The following is a 7,872-nucleotide window of genomic DNA, read 5'->3' as shown; positions in this document are numbered from 1 at the left end:
AATGTGATTTACCAGATTAGCAAACTGAAGAAGACAAACCATATGATTATCTCAATAGATGAAGAAAAATCTTTTGACAAAATTCCACACCAATTTATGATAAAAAACTCTCCAGAAAGTGGGCATAGAGGGACCTCAGCATGATAAGGATGATATATGACAAACCCACAGCAAACATCATTCTTAATGGTGAAAAACTGAAAGCATTTCCTCTAAGATCAGGAACAAAACAAGGATGTCCACTCTCACCACTATTATTCAACGTAGTTTTGGAAGTCCTAGCCACGGCAATCAGAGAAGTAAAAGAAATAAAAGGAATACAAATTGGAAAAGAACAAGTAAAACTGTCACTGTTTGCAGATGACATGATACTATACATAGAGAATCCTAAAGATGTCACCAGAAAACTACTAAAGCTAATCAATGAATTTGGTAAAGTTTCAGGATACAAAATTAATGCACAGTAATCTCTGGCATTCCTATACACTAATGATGAAAAATCTGAAAGAGTAATTAAAGAAACACTCCCATTTACCATTGCAACAACAACAAAAAATACCTAGGAATAAACCTACCTAAGGAGGTAAAAGACCTGTATGCAGAAAACTATAAGACACTGATGAAAGAAATTAAAGATGATACCAACAGATGGCGAGATATACCATGTTCTTGGATTGGAGGAATCAATATTGTGAAAATGACTATACTACCCAAAGCAATCTACAGATTCAATGCAATCCCTATCAAATTACCAATGGCATTTTTTACAGAACTAGAACAAAAAATATTAACATTTGTATGGCAACACAAAAGACCTCAATTAGCCAAAGCGGTCTTGAGGGGAAAAAGAAGAACTGGAGGAATCAGACTCCCTGACTTCTGATTATACTACAAAGCTACAGTAATCAAGACAATATGGTATGGCACAAAAACAGAAATATCGATCAATGGAACAAGGTGGAAAGCCCAGAGAAAAACCCACACACCTATTGTCAACTAATTTATGACAAAGGAGGCAAGGATATACAATGGAGAAAAGACAGTCTCTTTAATAAGTGGTGCTGGGAAAACTGGACAGCTACATGTAAAAGAATGAAATTAGAACACTCCCTAACACCATACAAAAAATAAACTCATAATGGATTAGAGACCTAAATGTAAGACCAGACACTATAAAACTCTTAGAGGAAAACATAGGAAGAACACTTTTTGACATAAATCACAGCAAGATCTCTTTTGATCCACCTCCCAGAGTAATGGAAATAAAAACAAAAATTAAAAAATGGGACCTAATGAAACTTAAAAGATTTACACAGGAAAGGAAACCATAAACAAGATGAAAAGACAACCCTCAGAATGGGAGAAAATATTTGCAAACGAATCAACGGACAAAGGCTTAATCTCCAAAATATATAAACAGCTCATGCAGCTCAATATTAAAAAAACAAACGATCCAATTAAAAAATGGGCAGAAGACCTAAATAGACATTTCTCCAAAGAAGACATACAGATGGCCAAGAAGCACATGAAAAGCTGCTCAACATCACTAATTATTAGAGAAATGCAAATCAAAGCTACAATGAGGTATCACCTCACACCAGTTAGAATGGGCATCATCAGAAAATCTACAAAGAACAGTTGCTGGAGAGGGTGTAGAGAAAAGGGAACCCTCTTGCACTGTTGGTGGGAATGTAAATTTATACAGTCACTATGGAGAACAGCATGGAGGTTCCTTAAAAAACTAAAAATAGAATTACCATATGACCCAGCAATACCTCTACTGGGCATATACCCTGAGAAAACCATAATTCAAAAAGACACATGCACCCCAGTGTTCACTGCAGCACTATTTACAATAGCCAGGTCATGGAAGCAACCTAAATGCCCATAGACAGATGAATGGATAAAGAAGATGTGGTACATATATACAATGGAATATTACTCAGCCATAAAAAGGAACGAAATTGGGTCATTTGTAGAGATGTGGATGATCTAGAGACTGTCGTACAGAGTGAAGTATGTCCGAAAGAGAAAAACAAATATCGTATATTAATGCATATATGTGGAATCTAGAAAAATGGTCCAGATGAACCGGTTTGCAGGGCAGAAATTGAGACACAGATGTAGAGAACAAATGTACAGACACCAAGGGGGGAAAGCGGTGTGGCGGGGGGGACTGTGACTAACTGGGAGATTGGGATTGACATGTATACACTGATATGTATAAGATGGATAACTAATAAAAAAAATTACAAGCCATTCACTGAGAGAAAATATACACAGAACACATATCTGATAACAAAACATGAGAGTGGCAGGGGGTGGGGTGTGTGTGATGAATTGGGAGATTGGGATTGACATGACATGTATACACTGATGTGCATAAAATTGATGATTAATAAGAACCTGCTGTATAAAAAGAAATAAAATAAATTTCAAAAAATTCAAATAAAGAATAGAATATTACAAAAGTGACCAATAATTTAGTTTATATGTATGTACTTGTTTATATGGGGAAAAGCTTAAAAGAATATACTTTGAATTTAGATTAGTTGAATGAGCACTTATAACTCACACAAACAAAAGAAACATTTTGTAATTGTCAAGGGTAGAGCTTTTAAGGACCTTGATTAGCTGTGGTAACAGTAGGAATGGGAAGGAGGATATGGATGACACTGTGAGTGTAGAATCAAATAACTTGGCAACCAAATGAAGGAGCCAGGTAACTGAATCACAGTGTCACTGGGTGCCTTGGACTTAGCACAAAGCCTCCTACATCTTGATTGGGGTTAGTAACAGTGTTATCAATGACTCAGGCAAGGAAAAATGTCCTGGAGACCGGTTTGGCAAGCCAGATCTTAGAGTCCAATTACTGAATGAATACAAACAAGCCGGTTGTGCCATCCACAGTTCCAAGAGTCCATAAGTAAATCAAGTCCACAGAAGGCATTAAGACCTGCCAAAGAGGAATGAAGCCTAAGCCTGACATTGGATGATGACTTTTGGAATTGGCTAAAATACTGAATAAAAGATTCTTCATCCCTTCTCCACTTTTGAAACTTAGAGGCATGGCCATCTGGGACCTGCCGTCCTCTGGAAGTGCTTCACCTCTGAGGTCTTGTGTTTCAGATTCCATTCTCAATCGTGACCTTCTACCCCACTTCCATCACACTGCCTCAGGGTAGTTTCCTCCAACCCACTCAAATCACCAATATTTTTCAGTTCTTCCTGGTTATTCATGTTATGTATATGTATAGTCATATAGATATGAAGTCTCTTTCCCATAGCTGTGTGAGTATATATATGTGTGTAGGTATAGTAATATGGACATGAAATCTCTTTCCCATAGGTGTATGTGTATATATACATATGTGTGTATTGAGGTATAGATATATAGGTACATATCTGTATATCAGGTGCTCGTTCTGCTTGCCAAATACTGTTCTAAGCAATTTACATGCATTATCTCTTTTAATACTCACTGAGCCCTTATGATAGAGATGATATTATTATTTCTCTTTCACAGATTAGGAAACTGAGTGGTTTAAAGTCTGTGTAAATTGCCCAGGGCCTTAGAGCTAGTAAAGGTAGAACTGGATTTGAGCCCATGTCTGTCTGACTCAGCCCTTTTAATTACCACATTTACCTCTGGAAACGTATCTGGAAGACATGTACTAAGTTGTTTAATAATTACCTAATGAGGTTGGGGTTATGGCAGAACCCTCGTATTCTATATTTTTCTCCTTTGTTTTGTTTGGATTTCCATCTAAAAATTCTATCTTTTTCCGTTAACAACAATTCCCTCATTTTTCACTGCCTCTGGCCAGTCTGCTCTTCCCGTTTCCAAGCCCAGATAGCCCTCCTCTGTTGTTTAGTTCCTGGACTGGCAAACATCGCCAGGGAAAACACATCACCAGACAGACTGAATCCATGACTAAGGAGTGGATTCCAGTCACCATGGGGCTCAGAAAGCTTCAAACATCCTCAGGCAGTTCTCATTGCCATTCCCCAGATTTTCACTCTCCTCGTGATTTCTTTCACTCAAACTATAACCATATGTCTTTTCTTTTCCATAAAATGTCTTAAAAGTAGTCGACACATATTGTCTTTGTACCCTTTATTCCTTACTGACTCCCTGCCTTCACCCTTCTATTATACTCAAGCTGGTCTTAGGTGTCACCAGTGCCTTCCTGATTGGGAAATCCCACAGCCTTTGCTTTAGTCAATTCTACTTAATCAACAGTGTCGATCATATTTTTAAAACTCCTTTCTCTCTTGACTTCTGTAAAGCTTCTCTTTCCTACTTTCTACCCTCACTTTGACCAACCTCACAATTTCATTCACAACCTCCTCTTCCTTTTACCTTCCATGAATGCGAAGGTTCTTTAGAATTTTTTCTACCACTACCCTGTCTAAAAACTCTCCATACCAATTCCATGCACTCTCTGTATTTTTATCTCTAAATAAATGACTTCTGCCCAGGTCTCTATATTGAGCCTCAGACCTGTATAACTAACCACTCAGTGTGCTGGCTCACTAGATGGGAGAAAAATCACATTTTGTAGTATTTGCTGAATTCAAGCCACCCACATGTAGTCACTGCAGAGAGAGCTGGAAAATGTGCCCAGTGGCTCTCTCAAGCAGGGATAAGTGGACTTCACACACCACTTGGTACCCAAGGGCAAAGGGTCTCAAACTACTTTTTTGACATACTGCAGAAAATAGCTTTTATGTCAGTTACATATATATGTTATGGAAATCAAATTCTATGAAACAACATTAAACTTTGCCATGTGTGATGCACTTTAAAAGTTGTCATGTTCCATTTCATTAAAAAATATTTGTACCCACTCACCAAGTAGATGTCATAAGCCATCAGTGGTTCAAGACCCACAATTTATAAACATCATCCTCAGGTCTTTCAATCTCAATATACACAGAATTGTGTTTATGATCCCACTTCTACAACCTGTTCCTTTTCCCTAATTTCCTGTGTCAATCAATGGCTCCATCGTCTACCTGGTTTCCCCAGCTAGAAATCTCATGGCCATTTTGGACTCATCCCTCTGCTTTATCCCTCATGGCCATTTCTGTCTTGTTCATATCTCTCAAGTAGATCTTCCAATCTCAGTCCCCACTGTCACTATCCTGTTTTATATCACCTTTCACCTAATAGTCTCCTAATTCATCCCCTGCTTTTGGTTTCTCCAATCTCAAGTTATCTTTTTTCAGTTCAAAGCCATCTTCTAGGGGCTTCCCTGGTGGCACAGTGGTTGAGAATCCACCTGCCGATGCAGGGGACATGGGTTCGTGCCCCGGTCTGGGAAGATCCCACATGCTGCGGAGTGGCTATGCCCATGAGCCATGGTTGCTGAACCTGAGCGTCCGGAGCCTGTGCTCCACAACGGGAGGGGCCACAGCAGTGAGAGGTCCGCGTACCGCAAAAAAAAAAAAAAAAAAAAAAAAAAAAAGCCATCTTCTAAAAATAAGTAATGCTACTGCTCTGCTTAAAAACTCTGATGGGGGGCTTCCCTGGTGGCGCAGTGGTTGAGAGTCCGCCTGCCGATGCAGGGGACACGGGTTCGTGCCCCGGTCCAGGAAGATCCCACATGCCGCGGAGCGGCTAGGCCTGTGAGCCATGGCCACTGAGCCTGTGTGTCCGGAGCCTGTGCTCCACAACGGGAGAGGCCACAGCAGTAAGAGGCCCACATAGAGCAAAAAAAAAAAACAAAAAAAAAAAAAAAAAAAAAACTCTGATGGTTCCCCATTGCCCCCAAAATATTTCTTATTCATTCAGAAAACATCTACTGGGCAACTACTGTGGACCAGGCTCTGTATTGGACACAGGGAATAAAAATGCCATGGTTCCTATCCTCAAGGAGCTTACAGTCCAGACTCCATTGCATTACTGAGAAGACTCTTTTAGTAGTTCCGGCTCACCTTTTCACCTTACCTTCTGCTCCAGCCTGTCTGTATACCTGATGCTCTTGTCACAGTGGAGGACTGGACATCACCAAGGTGTATCCTTCACTTCTAGGCTCTGGTGCCTTGGCTCATGCAGTCCCACATTCTGTGGGATGCCTCCCTCTTCCTTCTAGATGAGCTCCTACTCATTCTGGAAAGCCTCTGTCTTGGCGAAGCCTTCCTTTTCACAAGTTCCTATTCAAAAATTTTAAATATTGAATCAATGTAATGATGCCCATATCCCAAATAGTTAAATAGTACTGAAGTGCTAAAAGAGAGAAGCCAGAGTCTCCCACCTCAACTCACCCCAACCGCAGCCCAATTCCCCAAAGGTAATCACTCTTAATGATTTTCCTTTTTAGATATCTGGTGATCTCCATGTTTCCAAAATAATACACTATATTAGTATTTCTTGGTGTATCATCCTAGGCACTATCTATCTAATTTCTACTAGGAGAGTGAACATTTAGCTCATATCCATCCTGGTCCTATCTTTTCTCTTCTCTAACCCTCCTAATAGAGTTACATCTCTCTACTCAGGCCCTCCACTACACCTCTCCTCTGCAAAGTCACTGTGCATCCAGACCTTTACTTTTTATTTTACTAACTATGGACACTATCTCTTTTGACTCTCGACTTTTTCCAAAATGAGACCCTTAGTAACTCAACCTTTTCTCCATCCTAGTAGGCCTCACTTCTACCTCCTTCTACCTACTTACCTATAGGTACTTCTACATTTAAAAAATCAATCATATTTACATTCTCCTGTATAATCATAGTTCATTCTTCTTTGGCTTGTTTAAAAGGTGTTAAGAGTTGAAAACCAATAAGCATGTTTGCACTGTTAGACTAGGTGAATGTTGTTTTCGATTGTCTAGTGGAATACTCTGATCATACTTTCTTCTCTGGGCCGTTCAGAGAAGTATATTTTTAGATTTCAGGTTTAATGGTGTCTCCACCCAATAGCTCAAAATCAATCCATTTTAAATTATATCACACTTACATCATGCCTTTCCTGGACATTTTCCCTCTTGGAGTTTCTAGTTTTAACTTTAATTGTCTTTAATTTTAAATTTAAGTAATTTAATCTTTTAATTTTTTCTTTTGCATTCTGTTACCTTCTAAGGGCCTCGAGGGTTTCCAAGTTCTCAGTCATACTTTTAGTTTTATTGAATCTCATTGTTTCTTCCAGCTTCATTACTTTAATCAGGATGGGTTAATTTCCAGACCGTCACCCTGGGGCTTCCCTCTTCGGCTCATCTGTCTTGGAGCCTCTTTTCCTTGGATCCTGTGCAGTGAGAATGCCTTTCACTTCCACCCCTTCCAAGGAGAATTAATAACTCACTTCTCAGAAACTCCACAGTCCTATATTTACCTACAAGGGCTCACTTGCTATGGTGTGATTTCCTTAGCCTCCAGGGATAGTCATCCTTGAAATGGTACCTAACATACAGTTTGCCCTCAATAAACACTATTTGAAAACACTACTGAGCAATTATTACTATTTATTCCAAGATCTTGATTGAGGACAGAGTCATCAGTTTTTCTCATGTTAAAGAGTAAAGAAGCACTTCTATATTGATGGGAAATGGGAGTAAGAATTAAGAGATAAGAAACAGCTCAACAAAGAATCAATTTATAAACACAAGTACCTTTTTTCACCACATCAAGGCAAAAACAAAACCCATATCAGATCCACCTTATAATCTGTATGTCTACGTTGACTTGCCGTCCTTTGGAATGTGAGGCCCATTCTTTATTCATTTCACTGGACAAGGGTTGCCAGAAAAATTACAGGAAGCCCAGTTAAATTTGAATTTCAAATAAACAACACATAATTTTGAGTATAAGTAGGTTCCAAATATTGTATGGAACCTACTTATACTAAAACCTTTTTGTCATTTGTCT

This window comes from Hyperoodon ampullatus, assembly GCF_949752795.1.
Source record: "Hyperoodon ampullatus genome assembly, chromosome: 10".
Taxonomy (NCBI): domain Eukaryota; kingdom Metazoa; phylum Chordata; class Mammalia; order Artiodactyla; family Ziphiidae; genus Hyperoodon; species Hyperoodon ampullatus.
This window is presented reverse-complemented; position numbering follows the sequence as displayed.